General features: G+C 49.2%; 2 long non-coding RNA genes across 3 annotated transcripts; one reads left to right on the top strand and one right to left on the bottom strand.

Annotated features, from left to right (window-relative positions):
• The first annotated feature begins 208 nt into the window (after nucleotides 1-208).
• LOC128119587 (uncharacterized) lies at nucleotides 209-22,864 on the top strand. Of its 2 annotated transcripts, none has more exons than XR_008221581.1 (7): nucleotides 209-2,303; nucleotides 8,501-8,617; nucleotides 9,649-16,736; nucleotides 17,611-17,889; nucleotides 18,780-18,826; nucleotides 19,923-21,735; nucleotides 22,189-22,864. It is a non-coding gene; the product is annotated as an uncharacterized LOC128119587 (long non-coding RNA). The 2 variants fall into 2 exon arrangements; XR_008221580.1 differs by lacking the exon at nucleotides 22,189-22,864 and having other exon boundaries at nucleotides 19,923-20,055; nucleotides 21,551-21,659.
• On the bottom strand, nucleotides 18,874-22,363 carry LOC128119588 (uncharacterized). The gene is made up of 3 exons (XR_008221582.1): nucleotides 22,259-22,363; nucleotides 19,917-21,837; nucleotides 18,874-19,578 (listed from the first exon to the last, which is right to left on the bottom strand). It is a non-coding gene; the product is annotated as an uncharacterized LOC128119588 (long non-coding RNA).
• Nucleotides 22,865-24,609: the final 1,745 nt, after the last annotated feature.

The raw sequence follows: 24,609 nt of genomic DNA on the forward strand, positions 1-24,609 counted from the left end.
GCTTCAGCATGGAGATTCTGAGGAATCTGCTCAGTCCTTTGTACCCCTCAAGACATTTGAAACAGTTCAGGACAGCACAGGTAGATATGTGGGAAGTACCTATTCAAACCCAGTCACCAGAACAGTTCACTGCTAGGTGTGTGTGTGGGGCGGGGGGGGGGGGGGGGGGGGGGGGAATGTGTATGTGTATGCATGTGGGTGAGAGAGAATGTGTTGTAACAGTGAGAGTGTGGTGGGTGTGATTGGGGGTGTGTGACTGAGTGTGGGGGGTGTAAGTGTGTGCATGCATGTGGGAGGGTGGTCAGTGTCCCCAGCAGCATTGTCATAGCCCCTGGTTTTACAGAACCCCTACCTACTAACAATACTATAAATTATAATATGTCATCACAGAAGAACACCATAGGATGATGAAAATGAATTGCTACTGCATGTAATATCAGTCATCTCAAAAATTAATTACTGGAAAAGCCCCCAAAGATTATATATTTTGTTGGTTCTTTTTGGCCTTTGGTGGTGCAGGGAGGAGTGGTCTCATGTAGCTCAGCCAGGCCTTGAGTGGTCTTGACTTCTGATTCTCCTGCCCACACCTCCTCAGTGCTGGTTTATGTGGTGCTGAGGACCCAACCAGGGCTCTGGGCATGCTGGGTAAGCAGACTGCCAACCTAGCTGCATTCCCAGGCTCGTTTGGTTCTTAAGTTTCAAATTAGGCAGAATTGATCTATGAAATGAAGTTGTGTGTGTGTGTGTGTGTGTGGACTGGAGAGATGGCTCAGCAGTCAAGATTCCCAGCACCCACATTGGGAGGCTCTCAGCAACCTGTAACTCCAGCTCCAAATGATCCAGCGCCCTCTTTTGGCCTCTATGGGCACTGCACTGATGTGTACATAAGCACACACACAAAATAAGTTTTTTAAAAAGATACATAATTTTTGCATTGGGTTTATGGTATTCTTTAATACTTTTTTAAGCCTACCAGCTAACTCAGCAGTTAAGGACACAGGCTCAGCCTCATGGCTACATGATCTCAAATTGTCTCTGCTCCTTGAGTTTTCCCATCTTCAGAATAGAGGAATAATAGTACCATCCAGGGACTCTTTGTTTTTCCCTTTTTTATTTATTTGGTTTTTTTTTTTTTTTTTTTTTTTTTGAGACAGGGTTTCTCTTTGTAGCTTTGCGTCTTTTCCTGGATCTCGCTCTGTAGACCAGGCTGGCCTCAAACTCACAGAGATCCACCTGCCTCTGCCTCCCGAGTGCTGGGATTAAAGGCGTGCGCCACCACCGCCCAGCTCCCTTTTTAAAAAAAAAAATTTATTCTATACGTCTTTTACATCACGGGTCTTGATCCCATTCATTTCCCTGTCCCTTCGCATCTACCCTCCACCCCTGCACACACACACATACACACACACACACACAAATAGAATTTAGGGGTAAAAATAAAATCTCATGGGAGCTGCGTTGTGACACAGTGCGTCACGCAGTACCCCTTGTCCATGTGTCTTGACTTGCAAGTGGCCAGTGTTCGTTGCAGAGTCATTGGTCTGGTTCGAGGCCTCTGGTTTCCACTGCGCTATCGATGCTGGGTCCTCACTAGGACTCTTGGATATCCTGTTGTTGCCCTGTGCTGTGGAGATCCTGCAGCTTTGGGGCTGCAGTCAGGTTCCTTCACGTGCTCCAGCAGATCATAGCTGGGGGGGATGTTGGGGCGGGCCAAGTCCTAACCTTGGTTCTGGGCGGCTGTAGGGTCCTCACCACCAGGGTGAGCTCTCCAGCATTGTCCCTGCTAATTCACCTCCTGCAGCAGTGAGCGAGGGGTGGGGCCAGTTCCTCTCCCACACCCTCAGGGTCAGCCCTCCCACACTTGCACCACCAGGGCCGGCTCTGTTGTGTTACCCAGGCGAGGAACAGGGGCCACTCTTCTTCGAGTGCTGCAGCTGATGAGGGACAGGGACAGCCCTCCTGCTCTTAGGACCCCCTGGGGCTCTTCTTAAGATTATATGTGATTCTATAGATTATATGGGCCTGGCCCAAAACAGGCTGACATGTCTGCTGTTTTCGTCAGGAACAGCAGCCTTTGTCACGTGTCTTGGCAGGACATTCATTCCCAGGGAGCTTCAGGCCGAGATCCCACAAAGACTGGAAGCTCACTGGGTGACTGGTCCTGAGGCTCCTGGGTTCATCAGTTCAGGCAGCAGTGACCAGACAACACAGGCAAGCCGCCCTGCTTCCTAACCAGGAGGAGTGACAGCGATAGAGTCAGAACATGCTTGGAATCACCGCTTACCACTGACATCAAAGAGAGGGTGAGTTGTCAGCGCTGGAGACCCAGCAGTTTCCTGAAGCCCAGAGAACACTTCCATGTGGGAAGTCAGCGAGCGCCGTTCCTAACAAGGCCCTGATTGGGTGCTAATAATGGGCACCGTTTGGCCAGCACCTTTATTTTCAGTAATGAGTCACACAAGACTGAACACTTCAGGCCATGTGGCTGGGCCCCTCCACGTGGCCTCTGCCCGGTCTGCTGTGAAATGGATGGTCAGAAAAGCAACTGTAAAAGTCACACCTTTCCTCTCTGGATTGACTCCATGTGTGTCTTACCAAAACGTGTATTTCATTTGTTGACTGCAAGTTGGACTTTTACTATACCAGACCATGGGGCCAAGATGGGTGGGAATTCAAAGTCACGCTTCTTTGAAGAGGAAGTTTTAAACGGGGTGAAAAGTGGCGGTCCAGAAGTACATTGTTGGTTGCCAAAGCCAAGCTACCAGTTTGATTTGAGACTCCAGAAGCGCTAACAGATTGGCTTCAGGAAATCAAATCTGTGTCTTGGGATATCATGGCAGAAAGTTTCAAAACGATGCGGAACTAACCTTTTCACTCATAAGTCTAAGTTGTGAGGTGAAATACTCTTCAAGTCCACATAATAGCCACCATTCCATGCTCAATAAATTCTAAGCCGGGTTTGCTTCCAACCATCCACATTAACGGAGGCAAGGAGGGGTATTAGGAAATGAAGGCAGGTGATGGGTCCAGAATCCTTTGCATCCGATGCGAGGAAGGAATTTCACTTTCAGTAAAACTGGAGTGGTAGCATGACTTTGCCTTGTTCATAGTGACTCCTTCACACTGTACTGGGAGAAGCTGGAATATCTAACACACCATACTGGTGATAGAGCTCTGGAGGACGGGGCAGCCTGGCACAGTGGGGATGCTTGTAGGCCAGGGATTCTCCAAGAGTTCCAACCAGGTACTCAAATGTAAAGACCCAGGAATTGTGGCCCTGTGGGTGGTTCTGATGATACCCAAAATTTCAGGTCCAGCTAAAGCAACGCTGCACAGCCCACCCTCCTGTCCAGCTAGCCCTGGGATGTGTAGGGTGCCAAGGTATCCTCTCAAACACCTTGGAAACTGACTCCCTGCTTGACTTGCTCTTTCATGTCCTCTTGGCCTGCCCTGCCCTCCCACGAGTCCTCACCCCAGTTGATACTTTCCCAGCCTGCTCCTCTGTAGAAGGCGCTGTGCGGAGAGTCACAGCAGATAGGAACAGATAGCTGTCCTCCAGATCCTGCCCCGTGGCTTCCCCTGGCACCTACTGTTTTCAGACTTCAGCCCCTAGGTTCCCTTCCATGACCCACCTGAGCTTCCAGCCATCCTGCAGCCTTTCTGAATGTGGAGAAGCTCTCAGCTGGTCCACCCCAGCTGCTCTTTCCCATCCCGTCCCCATCCTTGAAGGACTGACAGTGTCACCTCTCTAAGTCAGTGCAAACGTGGCCTCCTTAGGCCATAGAGGGAATTTGAAGATGGATTTCTCAATTCTTCCAGGTGGCTGAGCCTGAAAGAGCCAGGAAGCACAAAGTGACCTTAGGGATGCTTTCCCAAATGGAGGAAAGTGTTGATACCAGCTCACATGAGGGCGCAGAGGCCCTGGGAGAGCCCTACGTTGTCTGTTACTAAGCTGAGCCTCAGCTTTCTCATCTTCAAGAGAATCTGCCCTCCCTCCCTGCCCCACCCAGGCTCCTACTGAAGTAAGATGGAGACTCACCCCAATTTCTGCTCAGGAAACATGCAAAGAAGCACCTGCCCCGTGCTAGGCAGTGGGACCAGCTTCCTGCTCTTTATACATGTGTGTGTCCAAATAGACCTAGTGCATCCACCGAGGTACCAGTGATGTTTGGGACTGGGTAACCCCTTGCTGGGGAAGCTGCACTCTGCCATTGTAGGATATTCAGCCACACCCCGTGCCTGAACTCACAGGATGCCCTTTATATGACAATCAGACATTGCCAAGTATTCCTTGAGGGACAAATTACCTCCAGGTTAAAGCCACAGACCGAGGCAATATTATGAAAGTGGTTTATATGTTTAAAACAATAGGAAACAATAGCAAAATTATAGTTTGGGACTGTGATGGTCCAGTGGTTAAGAGCACTGGCTACTCTTCTAGAGGACCTTAGTTCTATTCCCAGGACCCACATGGCAACTCACAGCTATCTATAACACCAGTTCCAATGGATCCAGTGACCTCCTCTGGGCTCTGTGGGCACCAGGCATACATGTTGTGCACAGATAGACACTCAGACAAAACACTCACACACATAAAATTATAGCTGTACATATCAACCGACTTCACCAGGAAGTGTCAATGGAACTCAAAGCCTAGGTTTCTCTTGGTTAGACCACAGTTAGGATGACATCAGCTAAGCCCTATTGGTCATAAGTTGGTTGTTATGTGGATTTTCATTCATATTGTACAATAGAATGGGCGTTTATATACCTTATAATAACATTACAGACATAAAAAGACTAGTCACCATCTCCATTTCTATTCACGTTTGCCCAGACTTGGTTTTGTTCTGGATCTTAACCAATTTCTTGTTTTGTTTTGTTTTTCCCCCAGAGACATATAGTCAGCCCTGGGCTTTGCATCTCCCTGGCTGCCACCATGTAGCAGGAATTGTTTAGCTTCTGATCTACCTAAAGACAGGAGTCCTGTCTTCTCTGTGGATGATCCCAGAGGACTAAATGGGGTGTCAGTTGGTTCTCACTGCGCCAGTATGGCTGACACAGACAGCTTGAGGAGGAGAAGGCTTTACTTTAGCTCAGTTTCAGAAGCACGGGTACATGATATATATATATATATATATATATATATATATATATATATATATATATATATATATATATATATATATATATATATATATATCACAGCAGGAAGAGCTGGGTGACCAAGGGTGGTGGACAGGGAACAGGGAGTGCCTCCTGTGTTCTCGCGTTTTTTCCCACTGACTCTCTGGGAGGCCAGCCTACAGCATGGTACCACTCCCATTCAAAGAATGTCCTCCATGACTCCCTTCGTCAGACCCCTCTGGGTGCACTTTACTAAGCTCTGCACTTCTCACACCAGTCAAGTGACATTGAGATTAACCATCACACAGTGGTAGGAGTGCCCTCCCCTAAGCAACCTGAAGGATGGCCTGCGCGTCAAGATGACAACCATCACTGGGTCCTCGGAGCAGGGAGGCATCAGCAGCTCTTTGTGAGTTGCTGGAAGCTTTTCTTCCTAGTCACTGTGGGTCTCTCAGGCCCATGCAGGTGTCCAGCCTCTCAGGATCTGAGACATAGAAATATCCACACAGGAAATGAAACGGGAGGCTCTTGTCAGTTCATCTTACTCTGTCTGCAGGGAGCGTTGTCTAATTAGCTCATGCAATATCAGATGCTACAAAGATCCCAAGGCTGCAGATGTTACAGCCCCTTCCAAATGAAGTCAAGGATAGTGAACGATACACACATGAGCTTCTCTTCCCCGTCTGGGCCCATTCGAATGCTCTCTGTCACTCACAGCCACCCCATATTAAACCTGTGTTTGTCCTGGCTTGACAAGAGGAGAAGACAAAGACCAGCTGGGAGGCCAGAGTGTGCTGGGGTCACAAGCAGGGACGCATCCACCTTCAAATCTGGTGCCACCATGTCCTACCTTCTATGATCCTGGGCAAATTAGTTTGCTTTGGTCTCCTCGTCTGCAAAAGTGAAATAATAATAGGATAATAATAATACTTGGGGCCGACCCAATTATTCTGCTCAAGCCACAAATAAGTATTAAATAAATATCAGCTGTCCTGATTCCTGGGAAGTGGACTCCTTATGGAACCTACTTGCCAGCCCTCAGATTGACTCAGAGATCATTTCTTACCTCAGTGGGGCAGCTGTTGTGCTAATACCAGAGAGTTACCTTAGAGTGGTTAGTTTACATTTTCGTTCAGAAGTCCCCAAGTAGAGCTGAGGGGAGGGCTCACTTAAAAAGCATGATATCCTGAATTTGGTCCTCAGAGCCCATGTAAAAATACCAGGCATGGGGCTAGGGACATGACTAAGCATAAGGACCAGGGGCCAGTCCCCAGAATTGACGTAAATGCTGGGTGATTGTGACTGCTTTCCTCTGAGTCCAGCCTTGGAATGCAGAGAAGGGGGTCCCCAGAGCATGCTATGATCTCTAGGTTTGATAGACAGATTGTCAATGAATAAGGTAGAAGAGAGATTGATGGTGATCCTGACATCATCCTCAGGTCCCCACATGCATGTTCACACAAGTGTTCATTTCATGCAGACACATGCAGATGCGCGCGCATGCGCGCGCACGCACACACACACACACATACACACACACACACACCAGGCGTGGTGTCATGCTCTTGTGGTGCCATTGCTGAAGAGGTACAGACAAACGGATCCCTGGGACTCACCAGCCAGCCTGGCCTACCTGATGGGCTCCAAAACTCAAAGGAGGTGGGTGGTATGCCTGAGGATGACACTCAGGGTTCTCTGCCCTCCACGTGCACACACTCATAATAAAGAACATTTTCCCAAGGAACCTTTGGTCACAATGGAGACAGAGTCTAAAGCTGTGGCTGACTGAAAGGAAAACCCTCTTGACTGGGCAAACAAGCAGCTCGAAGTGTTTCCCTCGTCCTGGGCCTAGGGAGCATTTCCTAGTGTGGGAATTTCAAGATGTGCACATGGCTTCCCACACAGCATCCCCGCTGCTGTGTGTGACCAGATCCTATAAATGTATGTGTGTGCAAATATTCAGCTCTGTGCAGAGGACTCAGCATTCATGTCCCCTGCACAAGAATCCAGTGACCTGCATGAGAAAGAATTTGTGCATGAAGGAATCTTTGGCTTATGTGCAAAGGAAAAAGTCTCCCCTGGAAAAATGCAGGCCTTACACATTTAGCAGACCCTTGTGTCCACAGAAACAGTCACTGCCAATTAGGCAACTGCTGGCAGATCAGAAGCAAAAGCCCGCACATGAAACAGAGGGTGCGGGGAGATTGCCGCCTTCTATCTCTGAATTATGGGCGGTGAGCTTGCCTCCCCCTGTGTCCAATCTGCTCTGAGCTTTTCCTGCTGTGGACCAGAGGCCCCAGGGACTTTTACACACCCCAGTTTTCACGCAGCTTACTGATTCCTTTTTCACATGAATGAAAAGCGCCTTTGATTTTGAAGACGCACGTCTGTTTTGTGTAACACTTAACCGATGTGCCAGAATCATCCTGTACCTTAAAGGGGGTCTTGCACTGGGTTATTAAAATCAGTCGTTCTGGGAAGAGTCACTTTGCTCACTTAAAGGGTAACCGTCCACCTCTCCTAATGGTGCTTATCTCGTTAAACCTGGATTAAGGAGCAAAGGAGAGGCCGACCAGCAGCTGGAACCCAGCCACAGCCCATGGGTGGACTTGAGCGAGTTACAGAGGGGCTTCAAAGGCAAAGTAGCTTCTCCGGATCAGCTGATCCGAACCTCGGAGCTTCCCAGCCCTCTCTTCTCTGGAACCTTCGCTTCTAAGTAGTCACTCCAGTTAGACTATGATAAGTCACGAGAGAATTGAACCAGGTCATTTGTCCAGTAGATACAGTAGGCTGGTCGCCTCACTGTGGAGTTCCCTACCTCTGGAAAGGGCTGAGGAGAAATGAAACCATAATCTGCCCCACCAGACAAAGTTCTACTTCTTTTAGATAGGGGGCGCTCTACTGGGTCCTGGGACTGCAGAAAAGAGCTAGATGCCCAGCTTGCTCTCAGGGCACTTGGCAGGGGCAAGGAACACAGAAAAGCTCGGGTTGGGGTTCATGTCCATAACTTTAGTAAGTTGGCCTACATGCTCAGCGTGAAGGAGGGATTAAGTTGAAACAAGACAACTCCCACCAGGTCCTCATGGTCAAGTTGGTCTTCTCTCCCCTCTCCCAGTATGAGAATCTCTGCTCTGAATAAGTCACTAAAATAAAAGGGTTCTGGGTGGATTTTTGAAGAGAGGAGAGAGAAAGAGAAACAGTCAGAGAGAGAGTCTGTGTCTGTCTGTCTGTCATCCTGTAAACCCGTACTTTAAGGCACTGTCCCGTTGGATGGTCAGCTGAAGAGGTAACCGACTCTTCAGTGTTGAGCAATTTATGTTGTCTTCAGTGATGACTGACTTCAAGGTGTTTCCATTCTTGATGCTGGCTTTAGAAACCGTCAGTGAGACTACATTCTTCTACTGGGCAGCTAATGGCACCACAGAGAGGACGCTCTTGAGCACTCAGGGCACGTTTTCCAGAGGAGATTACTGCCATAGCTGATTTCAGAGTGAGTGAACATTCGCCAATGGAAGGGTAGTCTAAAATGGGCTTGTGTGGAGAGAGTGGAGTTGATAGGACTTTGTGGGAATTGAGACACAGAAGTCAAGGGAGCGCCTGAGTTCTAAGCTGTACAGAGAACCCGATAGTGAACCTCCAGGACAAGGAGAGACTGGCCAAGAGCCTGAGTCAGCCGCGCATCTGATGAGACACAGCACTGTGGACAGACTAGGATGTTATGGTGATTGACAACGTGAGAATGGATCTCTCTCTCCTCTCTCCCCCTCTCTGCTGAGTAATATTCTATTGTGTATTTATACCACATTTTCTATATCTGTCCATCCGTCGCTGGATAGCCGTGTTGATCCTATGCTACTCTAAACAGCATTGCACTAAAAATGTGAACGCAGTGTCCCTCCAGCATACTAACTCCATCTGCGTTGAATATACACCCAGAGGTAGGACTGCCGGGTCACATGACAGTACTGGCTCTAGTCCTGAGGCGCTTCCTTTCTGTTTTCCACAGTGACTGTGCTAATTTATACTCCCACCAACAATGTGGAAGAATTCCCTTCTCCACATCCCTGCCATTATTTTTTTGTCTTTTTGATAATCACTGTGCTAACTGGGGTGGTATGATGGACCTCCGGTTTTGATTTGCATTTCCCCCAAGGATTAGTGCTGTGGAGCAGTTCCATATCCATGTTAGCCATTTGAAAAATGTCGAGTCATATCATGGACCCATTTTTTCAGGCACTTCCTTTGCTTTGAGTTTTATGTTTTGTTTTGTCTTAGCTTGTGTTTTGTTGTGTTGTGGTGTTGTTTGAGTTTCTTATATATTGTGCAGATTGATCCCTGTCGGATGAAAGCTTGCGAAGGTTTCTCCCGTTTGTAGGTGGTGTCTTCTTCCTGTTCTTATTTCTTTTGCTCTGAAAGATTTTTAATTTGGTGTAATACCACTTGTTAATCTTTGCTTTTGTTGCCATGCCTTTGGGAAAACTCACGATACTCTGACACATTCTCCCTGTTTTCTTCTAATAGTTCATGGTTTGGAGTCCATCCTTCTGTCTGAGATGTCCGCTACCCTGGATGTACAGTACCCAGGTCGTCTGAAACTGCCAGATGTGACATGGCAGCCCTGGCACTTCTTCATGCTGTAGCTAGAACACACTTACTTACAGACACTTTTCCTCATCCACTGTGGATGTTCAGAGGTAAATTTCGCATAATAAAGGTCAGCCATTTGAGCCTTCCCTATACAGACCGTCACAATAGAAATTAGTTTCCTAGCATTCTTCAGTGGGAAGCAGCAGGTTTGGAGTTCGTTGTTATGAACTTACAGGTTACAGATATTTCGAGGTCCCAGTTCATTGTGGTGCTGATTGGCTGATGCTCAGATTGGCCCATCAGTGTCCAGAAGGTGTTCAGGTTAGCTCCTGAGTAGAACTTGAATATCCTTGCCTTGTGGTATGCTGTGATCCTCTAGTCCCTTATGGCACATTTCCTGTCTCAGGCTTGGACTCAATCATTTCTCTTCCAGCCAGTTTTCTTTTTGTGGGAAATATTTCTAGATGCAAATCAGGTGGTGGGGATTCTTACTATGTTGGGTAGGTAAGTTTCCATGCTTTTTTGATGACTAGAGATGAGAGAAGATAGATGATAGATAGATAGATAGGTAGATAGATAGATATAAATAGATAGATATAAATAGATAGATAGATGATAGATAAATAGATAGATCATAGATAAATAGATAGATCATAGATAGATGATAGATGATACACACAGAGACACACACACTCACACACATACATATATAACTTGTCATAGCAAGCTGTTTTTTAAATGTGCTTGTCAAATTTGAGTGTTGCTAATATGACAGTATAGAGGTGATTAGATCTTTGAAGCTAACACCCCACCCCTATCTCAGTGAAAGAGGCTTCCTGAAGCTTTGGGTGAGTTTGTGAACCATTTAACACTATCCAAAAGAAAGCTATCCGCTATTTTAGTTTTAGACAGAGAAGACCATCATGGATTGTTAGGAAGCATTGTACAGCGATCAAGGAGGCAAGACTTCAAAACCCCAGCAGCAAGCCCAGCCCTTACTGTGTGTGCAGCCGGAAGAGCACCAGCGTCTGAGAGGGGAAGGTGATGGGAGTAAGAGCAGACAGGCCTTCGGCCGCTGACACACCAGCCAGGCGGGAGCGATACGATTCACCCGAAAAGCGGACTCAGCCACACTGGTGGAACTTTGATCCCCCAACAACAGCAGTTCTTCTCTAGCTCACATGGCCGTTTACCAGGATAGACCCATGCTGTGCCATCGACCGTAACAAAACACCCATAGGAGCTGCACAAAGAAACAGCAACAGTGCGCAGATGCACCCAAGGAAGAGCCGAAGGATGGGGAGCTATCCAACGTTCATGGATGGGAGACTACCTGTCATGAAGATGTCAAGTTTTCCAACCTAGCATATAGATGCATATAGATACATATGCAGGCCAAATCAAAACCTTAGCGAGGGCATTTGTGGGTATTGACAAAAGGATTATAAAGTTTGCATGGAAAGGCAAAAGGCTAAAAACAACTAAAACAACCCCAAAGAGGAACAAAGTTGAGGACTCATACTATATGATTTTTAAAACTTCATATAAAGCAGCAATAGTCAAGACAGTTCACCATGTTAATTACTGGAACTAAACAGTGAAGGCACAAAAAGACTTACACAAAAGAAGAAAGGCACACCAATGGAGAAGGAATATTTTATCAAAAAATGATGCTGAAGTAAATACAAATTAAAAAATAATAAAAAAATAAAATAAAAATAAGCCTGGATACAGGCCTTATACCTTTCACAAAAATTAAATCAGTTTTGACCATAGACCTAAATATGAAATTTTTTAAAAATCTACTGGAAAACTTTGAATTTAGAAAAGAGTTTTTTCACCCAACAACAGAATTATGGAAGGGTAGGCTGGAGAGATGGCTCAGAGGTTAAGAGTACTGACTGCTCTTCCAGAGGTCCTGAGTTCAATTTCCAGCAACCACATGGTGGCTCACGACCACCTGTAGTGAGATCTGGTGCCCTCTTCTTGCATGCAGTCATACATGCTGTATACACAATAAATAATAAATCTTAAAAGAATTATGGAAGGGTGAGGAAAGAGGGAGGGAGGAGGGAGGGGAGAAGAAAGGACAAGACTGGATTGGACTGGAAAGATCAGGGAGAAAAACAAGGAAATCATGCAGGAAGGGCGTGAACAGAAGCTCACACTCCAGATGCCACTACAGGAAAGACAGTAAAAGGCACTGGCAAGTCTCTCATGGTGTGTGGCACACACTTACCAACCGGGAAGTCTCTCATGGCGTGTGGCACACACTTACCAACCGGGAAGTCTCTCATGGCGTGTGGCACACACTTACCAACCGGGAAGTCTCTCATGGCGTGTGGCACACACTTACCAACCGGGAAGTCTCTCATGGCGTGTGGCACACACTTACCAACCGGGAAGTCTCTCATGGCGTGTGGCACACACTTACCAACCGGGAAGTCTCTCATGGCGTGTGGCACACACTTACCAACCGGGAAGTCTCTCATGGCGTGTGGCACACACTTACCAACCGGGAAGTCTCTCATGGCGTGTGGCACACACTTACCAACCGGGAAGTCTCTCATGGCGTGTGGCACACACTTACCAACCGGGCCATCTCCTGGCCCCTTCCTTGGGTCTTCCATCATCTATAGTGACTATAGAATCTCCTTGGCTGCTGCTTCATAAGAGCTCCCCAATAATTTCTTTTTGAAGAACAAGAGAATTAATTACATAAAAATCAAACTACTAAAAAACTTGAATGCGTTAAATCGGTGAAGTCAAAACTAAAAGTCTCCCAAATCGTCAGAAAATGTGTGCGTATAACGGGGTCTGGAAACCACAAACCACATGGTAGAAAGATTTTTAGAAAGACTAAAATACGAATTATGTGTTTAGAATCCCTTTGGGAGACAAATTTCTGGGCCTCTCTGTAAAGATGTTTTCAGGAAAGTTGAAGGCGAGAAGCACCCCCTGCCCTTGAGTGTGGGCTGCTCCCTCCGTGGCTGGGGCCCCAGATGTCCTAGACAGGAGGAAGTGAGCTGAGCCAGCGTTCATCTCTCTGCGTGCTTGCTGCTGGGGCTGTCACCAGCTGCCCTGCCCTCCTGCATCATGCCTTCTCCACCGTGAGGAGCTGAACCCTCAAACCAGAGCCAAAACAAACCTTCCTTTAGTTGCTTTTTTAAAAGGCTTCATTTTATTATTTTCTTACATGTATGAGTGTTTTGCTTGCATGTATGTCTGTGTACATGCATTCATGGTGCCCTCAGAGGCCAGAAGAGGGTGTGGGGTCTCCTGTTACCAGAGTTACAGCCACCATGTGGGTGCTGGGAATTGAACCCTGGTCCTCTGAAAGAGCAGCCAGTGCTCTTAACCACTGAGCCATCTCTCCAGGCCACCTTAAGCTGCTCTGTCAGGTGCTTTGACACCACAGAGAGAAATAACTAACGACGTCTGTAACACAAAGCATAGAAAAACTGGCATCAAGTGCGTCTGTTGCTCTCTGCAAATCAAATGGATAAACTCCTTAAGGAGAAGACGCTCCAGCTGAATCAGAGGCTCAGTCCTTTGCAATCCTGAGCTAAACCCAAACGTGGCGGCCTGGAAAATTAGAGATGGAGTTACAGGGCAACCTTCTGGGGAATATAAACAGACAGAAAGAAAAAGGTACTTAAAGAAGTTAAAGGTGAAAGCATTATGCTGGGGAAATAAGGCAATTTATAGTACAAACTGAAACTAAGACCTGATTTTACATTTATTCATATAACAAAGGCAGTAATATTCAAATTCTTAAGTTTGTGTGTGTGTGTGTGTATGTGTGTGTGTGTGTATGTGTGTGTGTGTGTATGTGTGTGTGTGTGTGTGTGTGTGTGTGTGTGTGTGTGTGTGTAGCTAAGAGGTTGAATTAGCTGTAGAAGACATCATCTTTCTATACAGTTTTGGTTTATGAAACAACAGAGAAAGTGATAAATACCTCATTGAAATACTTGAGGCAAAAGCAAGGCCGTGCACCCCCAGAGTGAAGTCCATTGGTATCGTCTTCCTGCAGCCCCACAGCGTGCTCAAGTCACAGCACAAACCAGGATGGGAAGGCCCCCAAATCAACGACACAAATCAGCACCCACCACCATCGTTCAACTGGAGGAAATACAAAACAAACTCTGGAATATTCAGAAAATTACAGTAAAGAAAATGTTTAAGACATGAGAGATAACTTGAAGTGGCATAGAGAAAAATACAAAGCCTAAAACATTAATATTCATAGATACTATAATTAATGAAGATAAGTCATAATCTTGCTGAAGGAATTAGAGGGACAAGAGAGCGGCAGACAACGGAAGCAGAAGGAAAAGCGAAAGCCCGAATTTCCGTTTAGAGTGTTGAAGACCTCGTGAAGCAAGAGCCTAATCAGGAAAAATGGAGACAACACAAGATAATAAGCAGGGAAACCAAAATTTCTGAGTAAATTAAAATAGTTATGAGTTTTAACTGTTTGGTCTTAAAAACGAAAAAGATGATTTTCAAAGAAAATATGAATGCTTACTATTCATCTTAGAGAGGGGGGCCTTCTGAATAGGGTAATTTACAAAAGAAATCCCTTTAAAGATGTAGCAAGTTGTTGTCTATGAAAAATAGTCCAGCAGGGTCCCAGTAACTTTAGATACAAATATGTGTTTTTTCTGGACTATTAAAAATTGCACTTCTGGAAGGTCATGCCTTGAGGTCCCGCTTTTTTCCATTCAGGCAGCAATAGTGAACCAACACACAGACAGAAAATAGATGAGCACAGCTAGGCTCAAAGATGAATTGAGCACCCCACCTCAGAGAGCTGGTGGCCAGGACAGGATGAATCCAAGTGAGGACAGACAAGCTGGGTGTGTGGCTGGCCACGTCCAGGGAGCCTGTCTTCTGTCGGATTAATAGGGTCTAAAGATCCTGAGCAATTGGAAAGGCTGCAGAGGGCTCCTGACCACAGGGAGAGGCTGAACCGATCACCCAGTGCTGCCCAGAGCAAGGCTCAGTGAAACTGCGGTCCCAGGCAGGAGAAAACAGCAGGGTTATGACCAGGAACTACACCGTATTGTCCACATGGTTCACCTGCAGAGGCCAGAGGCCAGCTTTCTGGAGTCAGTTCTCTCCTTCCACCTTATGGGTCCCAGCGATGGAACTCAAGTCGTCGGCCTTGGCCATAAGTGCCTTTGCTCACTGAGCCTTCTCTCCAGACCCATGATTATTTTAACTGACAACGACCCCTCCCCCACCCAACTCAGCTTCCTAAGACACCGACTGCTAAAGTGGATCCACAACCTTTTTACATCATAGTTATGTGAGTGGTTATCTAACAATTATCAATAATGGGAAGATAAAGTGGTATAGTGTGTGTGTGTGTGTGTGTGTGTGTGTGTGTGTGTGTGTGTGTGTGTGTGTTTTAAGAAATGGTTCCTATAGGGAAGGAAAATGTAGGATATTTGGGACAGGGATTAAAATATTAAATCTTTCTTAGTAGACATTGTTTTACAGATTTGGTTTTGGAAACATGTAAATGTGTTACCTGCTTTAAAAAAAAAATGAAAAGAAAAAGCTGCATGAAATAAGAGAATCAACTTGCTATTTCAATCTTTGAGTGGAGGAAAAGTCGCTCCTATACTAACAACCAGAGAAATCTGACAAACGGAAAAGCAATGAGTGTTTGGACCACTTGGAGGCTGATACCACAGGGCCAAGCACCCTCCAAAAGATGGAGGAGCAGGATGCTCCAGAGAGGCCTGGAGCCAATAGCTCTGCCCCAGGACAGATGGTGCAGAAGCCCTGTGAACTGCCAGGAAGACATGAATGGTGGTTTCCATGAATTACTGGGGTTCAGCATGAACAGCAGGAACCCCTGCAGGAGGAAGAAGCTCCCGGGCTCCCAGTCTTCAGCACTGCCCTGCCGGTAACCCCACCAGGTTCTCACGGTTAAGATCTGAGAACGACCCCTTTATGGCTGTAGCAGAGAAGACTCATCGTTGTAAAATATGTCCAGAGCTGTTTCCATAACAAAAGCCTACACTCCAGGATGGGGACTTCTCCCGGGGCTTGCCCCAGAGCCCTGGGGAGGGAATGGCTCCTGTTCCAGCCCATGCCTAGTCTCTGCGTCTCACTCAAGGGGGAAAAGAAGTCACAAAGAACACACATTTGTGCGAAGTCACAGACACTGGCACACGAGAAGACTGAACTGGAATATGATGGAAAGCTCCCTTCCTCTCGCCTCCCCACCTCACCAGCAGCTTGTGATTAGTCTTCAGCAAGCATTAACCAGAGTTTTACTTCTATCCCAGCTAATATAAATCTTCACAATAAAGACTGAGTTTCAGTTGCCAATAACAACAAAAAAATTACCGGGGGGAGGAGGGGGAGGGGATTGCTGGAAGGTGGCTTGGTGGGTAAAGCTGGGAGGAACTGAGTTCAGATCCCCAGAACCTCTATAGAGTTGAATACATTTCTGGAATCCCAGTGATCTTGCAGTGAGAATGGGGGGTGGAGACAGGACCCCCAAAGGCTTCTGAGACGGCAAGCCTGGGGCACACAGATCCTGTCATGGAAGACAATCAAAGTGGCAGGAAAGGTCTGACATCCAAGGTTGTCCCATGACCTCCATAGCACACCTTTCCTGTGTGATCCTATCTCAAAGCAATGATACAGTGCCTAGAAACTATTCCTACAGAACTCTACCCGAGACAAGCAGCCAGGATGATGGAACTTGATGTGAGCATCTTACAGCTCATGAGAAAAAAAAAAAAATCAGTTTTGGTGATGATCACCAGCTAATATTAAAACCAATAAGAAAACAGCTGCTAAGAGCAACTGATGCAGCCGGCGGTACCTGAGCCCTACAGTCTCCTTAGTAACAGACACATCTGTGTCTGCGAACCCCAATGTGCAGGTACAGAAAGTGCACACCACCTCCCACACGCTGTTCCTGTCAAAGCAGTAAACCTGAATCCGATCTTTTAGACTGAACTGCCAACTCATAGACCCTGAGACCCGCAGAAGAGAAGGTTTCTATAGGGCAAGGGGGTGGGCTCCCAGAGATGGGGGGCGGGCTCCCAGAGATGGGGGGTGGGCTCCCAGAGATGGGGTGGACTCCCAGAGATGGGGTGGACTCCCAGAGATGGGGTGGACTCCCAGAGATGGGGTGGACTCCCAGAGATGGGGTGGACTCCCAGAGATGGGGTGGGCTCCCAGAGATGGGGAGTGGGCTCCCAGAGATGGGGAGTGGGCTCCCAGAGATGGGGAGTGGGCTCACAGAGATGGGGAGTGGGCTCACAGAGATGGGGTGGACTCCCAGAGATGGGGAGTGGGCTCACAGAGATGGGGTGGGCTCACAGAGATGGGGTGGGCTCCCAGAGATGGGGTGGACTCCCAGAGATGGAGTGGACTCCCAGAGATGGGGTGGACTCCCAGAGATGGGGAGGGCTCACAGAGATGGGGAGGGCTCCCAGAGATGGGTTGGGCTCCCAGAGGTGAGGGGGAGGGCTCACAGAGATGGGGAGGGCTCCCAGAGATGGGGTGGGCTCCCAGAGATGGGGTGGACTCACAGAGGTGGGGAGTGGGCTCCCAGAGATGGGGAGGGCTCACAGAGGTGAGGGGGCGGGCTCCCAGAGCTGTCTGGCTTTGGAGAGAGAGGGGCAGGGGACTGAGGGAGAAAAAGAACTCCCCAGATTAAAAAAGACTGAAGCCAGGGTAACCAGAGAGATGTTTTGTGTGGTTCTGCTTTGGATCTTCATTCAGACCAACCAAGTTTAACAAACGATTAGGAAATGAGGCGGATTTGGATGGCGGATGTTTGATGATGGCTGTCGGGCTCGTGTTTCCAGAGCTTGGTCTCCAGCTTTATGCTGCTGTTTTAGATTTCTGTTTGTTTCATTACAGAGTCTCGTGTAGCTCAGGCTGTGTAACCAAGGATGACCTCAGCTCCTTGTCCTCCTGCCTGTCTCCCAAGTGCTGGAGTTGCAGGTGTGACCAGGAACTCAAGGCAGGAGCTTGAAGCAGCCCCAAGAGAAGAGAAATGCTTACCTCAACCAGCGCCTTCCTTCCACACCCCTGGAGCACCTCCCTAAGGGCTGGGCCTCGTACGGTGGGCTGGGCCCTCCAGCATCAGTTAACCCAAGAAAACACCCCACGGTCATGCCCACAAGTCCCTCTTCCCAGGTGTGTCAAGTTGACAACCAAGATTATCTGCCACACTCCCTAGAGACTCCAGTTAGTAAGCCGGACCACAATTTATCCTGCTCGTAAAGTTCAAAGCACAGGACTGCTACATGATCCTCTTACCCGACTCACAACCCATCTGCAAGCAAGCCCTGCTTGCGATAATCCAGTCATCCCTCCCAACTCTGCTCCTTTATCCCCATCCCACCATCCCTACCATGTTTTGAGTCACCATACAATTTGCCTGGACCCAACTGAGGAGTTCTACCCTACGGTGCCCTTAACCTAACCCAGGATGACCTAGGGATGCCATAGAAGAAACTACCCGAAGCCACAGGGGCTCCTTGCTTTCTTCAGCAATCTGGGGTGTCTGGCATTGCTACTTCAGGCTACAGGCTGCTTGCCCTTGGTCTCAGGCTGGGTGCTGCGTTCCAGTCCACTCTTAAGGGCTCTTTGATTGCCTTGGACCAGCAGCCATGGGAACTTACTGTCCTTGAGGTGGGGCAAAAGCTCTCATTTCCCACCTTCTCACATGGTCAGAGTATGTCACAAGCCAGGGTCAGGGAACAAGGAGGGGGAGGGAGAGAATACTTACCGGAGAAAGGCTATTTAATATGGGGTGTGCAAAGGAGCCGTAACACAGAGGGCAAGGTCTCAGAGGAGGGGCGTAGTCAGGGAGGCTGGGCCCTCCACAGCCAGAGGTTTAGGGATCCGTAGGAAAGGAGGTCCGAGGAAGGAGACGGTTCGTCGGTGACGTGGGAGAAAATGAAGAGCAGAGTGCCTCAGAACCATGAGGGCAAATGGTCAGCAGAGATGAGTTGGGGAAGGGAGAGAGGAAATCGGGAACTGCGCTTGACAGCGCAGCCATGATTGGGCATCTTGTCTCTTAGGGACAGAAGACTGGTGAGGCCGAGGCTGCGGAGGAATGGGCTCTGAGGTAAGTAGGCTGTGTGCTCACAAACAACTCTTTGCAGAGCTACCTCTGGGGTGGTGTCTCAGGGTTTCTATAACTGTGATAAAAACACCGCATTGAAAGTAACTTTGGGAGGGAAGGTGTGCTTCATCTCACACTTCCACATCCCAGCCCATCATGAAGGAAGCCAGGGCAACTCAAGGCAGGAGCCTGCAGGCAGGAGCTGAGGCAAGAGGCCATGGAGGGGGGCTGCTTCCTGGCTTGCTCTTCATGGCTTGCTCAGCCTGCTTTCTTATAGAACCCAGGGCCACCAGCCCAGGGATGGCACCACCCACCATGGGCCGGACCCTCCCCCATCAATCACTAATTCAGAAAATGTCCCACAGGCTTGCCTGTAGTCTCTCTTACGTATGCATTTTCTCAATTGTGTTTCCTCTTCTGAAACTCTAACTTGTGTCAGAGGTTGACAAAAACAAACAAACAAACAAACAAAAAACTACCAACCAACCAGGAGCCAGCTAGGAGATAGAGATGTGGTTTAGTAGGTAGAAGTTAGTACGAGAACAAAGGAAGTATTTAATTCTATTTCAAATCATTTTTATCTTTATTTGTGTGTGAGAGGGGGTCGACATGGTTGCACCCATGTCCCAGCACAGGTGTGGTGACCAGAAGACCACTTACAGGAGTCAGCTCTTCCACCACACTGGTTCTGAGGATCAGGCTCCAGTCGTCAGGCATGCTGGCAAGTCCTCTCCCCCAGAAGCCATCTCACCAGCCTGGAGATTTTTAAAATAGGGAGCTATTTAGTGAGTGCTGGAATGTTCATGGAAGATTCCAGAAGAGAGAAAGGGATGGATCAGGAGAGAAAAGATATATTTTCAATATGTTCCTGAGAGGAACTAGATATTGCTTATCCAATATCTACTTCTGCTGTGTGTGTGTGTGTGTGTGTGTGTGTGTGTGTGTGTGTGTGTGTGTGTGTGTGTGTGTGTTGAGACAGGGTTTCTCTCAATACTCCTTGCTGTCCTGGAACTCGTTCTGTGCATCAGGCTGGCCTCGAACTCAGAGATCTGCCTGCCTCTGCCTCCCACCACCCAGTGTGTTTCTTTCTTACCAACAGAACTCTAGTTTGTCTGACGGGTCTACGTGACTGGCTGAATTAAACACCGCCCTAGGAGGATGCCTCTCAGATGAAAACGACCAAGACGTGCAGTGTTCCAGAAAGAGAAACAAGCTGAACACTGCTGACACAGGTCTCTTTCCTGCTTCTTTTCTTCTCCTCCGGTCTGGAATATGAATGCGACGTCTTATTTTAAAATATTTATTATTTATTTACGTGTAATGCTGGGGGTTGAACCTAGGCTCTAGAGCAGTGCTGCTCAGCCTTCCTAATGCTGCAACCCTTTAATACAGTTCCCCATGTAGTGGTGACCCACAGCCATAAAAGTATTTTCTTTGCTACTTCATAACTGTAATTTTGCTCCTGTTAGGAATTGTAATGTAAACATCTGTGTTTTCCGATGGCCGTAGGTAGTCCCTGTGAAAGGGTCATTGATGGACAACTGCTGGTCTAGAATGTGCTCCAAGCTACCTGGAAGCTACAGCTCCAATCCTCCTTTTACTTTTTTGCTTTGAGACAGATTCAGTTGCCTGGGTGACATTAGCCCAGTAGCTGGGATGACCTGCTTCAAAGTCACTTTCTATCAGCACTGAGGAAGGGCAGGCTCCTGACCTCAGAACCCTGGGGACTGGGATGAGGAGGCAAAAGATTCATCTGGAGAGAGCCATGGGGCAGGTAGCACCCTTGGGGCACAGCCAGGTCCCAGGTATGAAGGAGATGGGAGAGATTTAGAGAGAGGCACTGTGGGTGTAGAGAGTCCGCTGGGGACAGACTGAGTTCCAGAACCCCAAGGAGGGAGGGACCTAAAAGGATGAGGTCAACTTCACAGACAGTGTGGGAGGAAGTTCATGTGTGAGGAAGCCAGGGTACCTGGAAAGGCCTGACTTCTGGTGGTTCTAGGGTGCATGCCATCCATCTTTTGTGGGGTTCTCTATAAAGGACTGGTCTCAGCTGGAATGTATGCAGAGAATGACCAATTCCCTGGGCTTACTTTCTTAGGCACTTCATAGTGGAGAGGTCATCTCAGAGGACATTTCACAGGACATCTGTGGGCTTTCATGTTGGCTTGTTCTTTCCTGAGGCTAGCTACCTGGATTTAGGGGTGACGTCACCCTTCCTTCCTTCCTTCCTCCCCCTCTTCTCCTCCTCCCTTCCTCCCTCCCTCCCTCCCTCCCTCCCTCCCTCCCTCCCTTCTTTCTTTCTTTCTTTTTTGTTTTTTGGGACAGGGTTTCTCTGTGTAGCCTTGGCTGTCCTGAAACTTGCATTGTAGACCAGGATGACCTCGAACTCACAGAGATCCGCCTGCCTCTGCCTCCCAAGTGCTAGGATTAAAGGCGTGCGCCACCACCGCCCACAGTCCAGAAACTCCACTGTCTTTTGCTGTGTAATCTCAGGCAAGTTCCTTACCCTCTTTGTGGCTCCCAGGATGATTCTGATAATTGAGTATAATTCATTTAAACACTTAGAACAGTGGCTCATTTATAATGATGCTCAATAAACATCAGCCATCATTAATATGATTCTTATTCTCTTAAACATAGACCAACTGTTATTTCTGTCTTCTGCTTTCTGATGATAAGACTGTATCTCAAAGGTTATAACAACAAATGTTTATTTCTGGCTCATAGGTCTGTAGATTCTCCAGGGGATCATGGAACTCTTCAGGCTTCTGGGTGGGTTCCAGCTTGGGGCTGCTTACAAGGCAAGTCAGAAGTCCAAGAATCCAACACCAGATAGAGCGCTTGAGTGCAGGTGTGGAAGGCCTCTGGCTGGCCGGGGCCTGGCCTGTACAAGTCCCCTTCTTTTGACGGAGGTAAGCCAGTCACCATACCCTGAGTCAGTGAGCAGGAAGCCAGGGTGTAGGAGTGGAGGGAACTTAGAAACTTTGTGAATCATGTCCCCCATGACATTGTGCCTATAAAGACAAGGACAGGGTAGGGTTGGTAAGTGCAGGGCGGTGGGGACCAAAGCATAGGAGCAGAACCCCAACACATCTTTACTCCTGTGCCACACAATAAGCCTTGCCAGAGGCTCTAGTAGCCAACTCCGTGTCTTCCTGGGTCTGCCCGCCTGCCCATGGGCTACTAGCAAGCTTTATGGGTACTTCAGGCCACCTCACCCTTGCTGCCCGCTCCTGCCATCTCCCACCCTCGCTGGCCCGTCTCCGTGAGTGGGGTGGGCAGCTCCTGGTGAATGCAATGCTCCCCTGCTTCTCTCTGGCCACAGTTAATCAGCATCAAAGCCGACAGTGCTTGTTCCTCCTCAGAGTCGCCTGAACCCGCCCCAACTGCCGTGTGCCAGCGTCAGCCAGCACCAGCTTTTAGCCATGGCACCACCCGCTCCGGCAGCCAGCTCCTCTCTGTCCCCCGCCACGGTGTGGTCACTGTGATCTTCCCAAAATGCAGTTCTAGTCCTGGATGCTCAACAGTGCAAGCTCCGTGTCTTTACACAGCCACCAGTGAAAGGACCCTCCTTCACCCCTCCCCGGTTCCAAGCTCCAGGCCCTAGCACAGCAGCCGGGCGCTCCTATTGGCCCTTGTCTCTGTCTTTCAACTCAAGCCTCAAGCCTGGTTAACTCATCCTTATCGTATATCCCCACCCCGCCCCGCCCACCTCAGCATCTGCACCCCCACCACTGCGCTCCTCCGCTGTGTTCTAGAGCATAGGGATGTGTGTTATCATGGCCATTGGGATTGCCCCGGCTGGGTGCACTGGCCCCCAGCTGTCCTCCCTAGAGAGGGGACAACAGTGTGTGCTCCTTGCAAAGTGGCATTAAATGAGATAGCGACACGGAGCTCTGTGGGAGGGGTAGCTGTCAGTTTTCAACTAAACCTTTGTGTTGAAGGGTGACAAAGTTTCAGGAAACTGCACATGCTGTCACAGCTGTGTGCTCTCTATGGAGTGAATTCCACAAACACACCGTTATGGTCAGCCCCTAGGTAGCATTGTTTTGAAACTTTTATCTGACTCGCAGTGAAAGATAGCAGTTTTGTGTGTGTGTGTGTGTGTGTGTGTGTGTGTGTGTGTGTGTGTGTGACACAGGCTTTGACATCTGCCCACTCCACCATGTAAAAGGCATGCTACACAACCTAATGGGTGCCATGCTGTCTCCCTCTCCTCACCCCTCTCAGTCCAAGCAGGGCAGGCCAGGGATGAGGAGGGCCACCTGAGTTGTGCCTGTCCAGCACCAGCGCGACCCAGCCCAGCCTGGACCTCCCAGCCCTTCTCCATCACCCCTGCCTTATGAGGACAGCCCATCCTAGCCCACCCCTTCTACTTGGCGTAATGAGTGTAATCTAGCTAGCAACAGCTGTGTACCAATCTCACCCACTCACAGATCATCTCTGCCCCACAGTTTTGGTGGTCAAGGACTCCCCAGAATACCCCAAGCACTCCCGATGGTGCAGCTCTCCTCCCTGGAGACAGGATCCTCACTGTCACTGATGCACGCGGTGCAGCTCCGCCTTGAATGTACACCCCAGCATTTTGTCCACCGGCCAGTGAGGCTTCCAGACATAGACCTGGTCATTCGATCTCTGACTTCGACCCCACGAGGGTATGAGCGGATTGTACTCAGCCCCTTCGGCTGCCAAAGCTTTTCATTCTCCACTACAGAGGGAAAGGGTGTGCTAGGGGTGGTGTTGGTGTTGGTGGAGGGCTTCTGGGCACGACATGGCGGTGTGTGAGGCTGTGATCAAATTCTCTAGACATGACCCGGGTTAGAACCCAGCAGCGGCCTGAGCAAGAAGGAGCGATTACCCACGGAGGTCAGTCAGGGCCCGGGGAAAGCAACGAGAAGAAACGTCGTTATCCCATTTCACAGACAGGAAGCTGAGGCCACGAAAGACGAGGGAATTTTCTGAGTCGAGATTTGAACCCAGAGCAACCTTCAGCTTGGCACTCGGGGCTGCCCCTTCCCGGCACCCCGCGACCCTAACGCGGCACGTGCTGGTCCCTTGCCCCCTCCCACCATTGTCCCACTCGGCGCTGCTCGGGGGCTTCCCGGAGGCCCGCGGTGGGCAGGCCCGGGGTCGCGGGCGAGAAGCGCACCCGGCGCGGCGGGAGGGACCCGGGCGATCCGCCCCTGCGCCGCCGGCGCTGCCTCTGTCCATGGTCAAAGCAGCGGGGTAATCCGCCTTTCTCTTCCGCCCGCCGAGCCCATTCATATTCTAATCACAGCGCGGCCGGCCCGCGAGCGGCCACTTTCCCGGGGCGGCGGGAGCCCCCCCCCCACTTGCCGTCCGCCAGCCCCGACCCCCTCCTCCCGCACTTTCATCTGCACCGGGGAGGGGTCCCTGGGAAAGCCGCGTCCCCAACTCGGACGCCGGGGCTTCTCACCAACTCCGCTGCGGGCTGTGGGGGACCGAGAGGGTGGCGGAGGGGGGAGCGGGGACATGGGAAGAGGGAGGGACCCGGACGCAGACAGACTGACATACAGGGTTATGGGAAGAGGCGAGGGGGGTGGGGTGGGGGTCCCAGAGATCCAGAGGGACGTAGTCCTAGGGAGAGACAAAAAGACACGCAGCCAAAGGAGAAACGGAGACCGAGACAGCGAGGCACGGAGACCTGGAGACACCCGTAGGGCGAGAGACAAGGGGTACAAAAGTTCCGGAGAAGGCGAGCCAGCCCCTCACCCCTTGCTGCCAAGCGCCCTTCTTGTCTCTCAGACTGGAGATGGGAACCTAAG

Source organism: Peromyscus californicus, unplaced genomic scaffold, assembly GCF_007827085.1.
Source record: "Peromyscus californicus insignis strain IS unplaced genomic scaffold, ASM782708v3 Scaffold_24__1_contigs__length_46423439, whole genome shotgun sequence".
Taxonomy (NCBI): domain Eukaryota; kingdom Metazoa; phylum Chordata; class Mammalia; order Rodentia; family Cricetidae; genus Peromyscus; species Peromyscus californicus.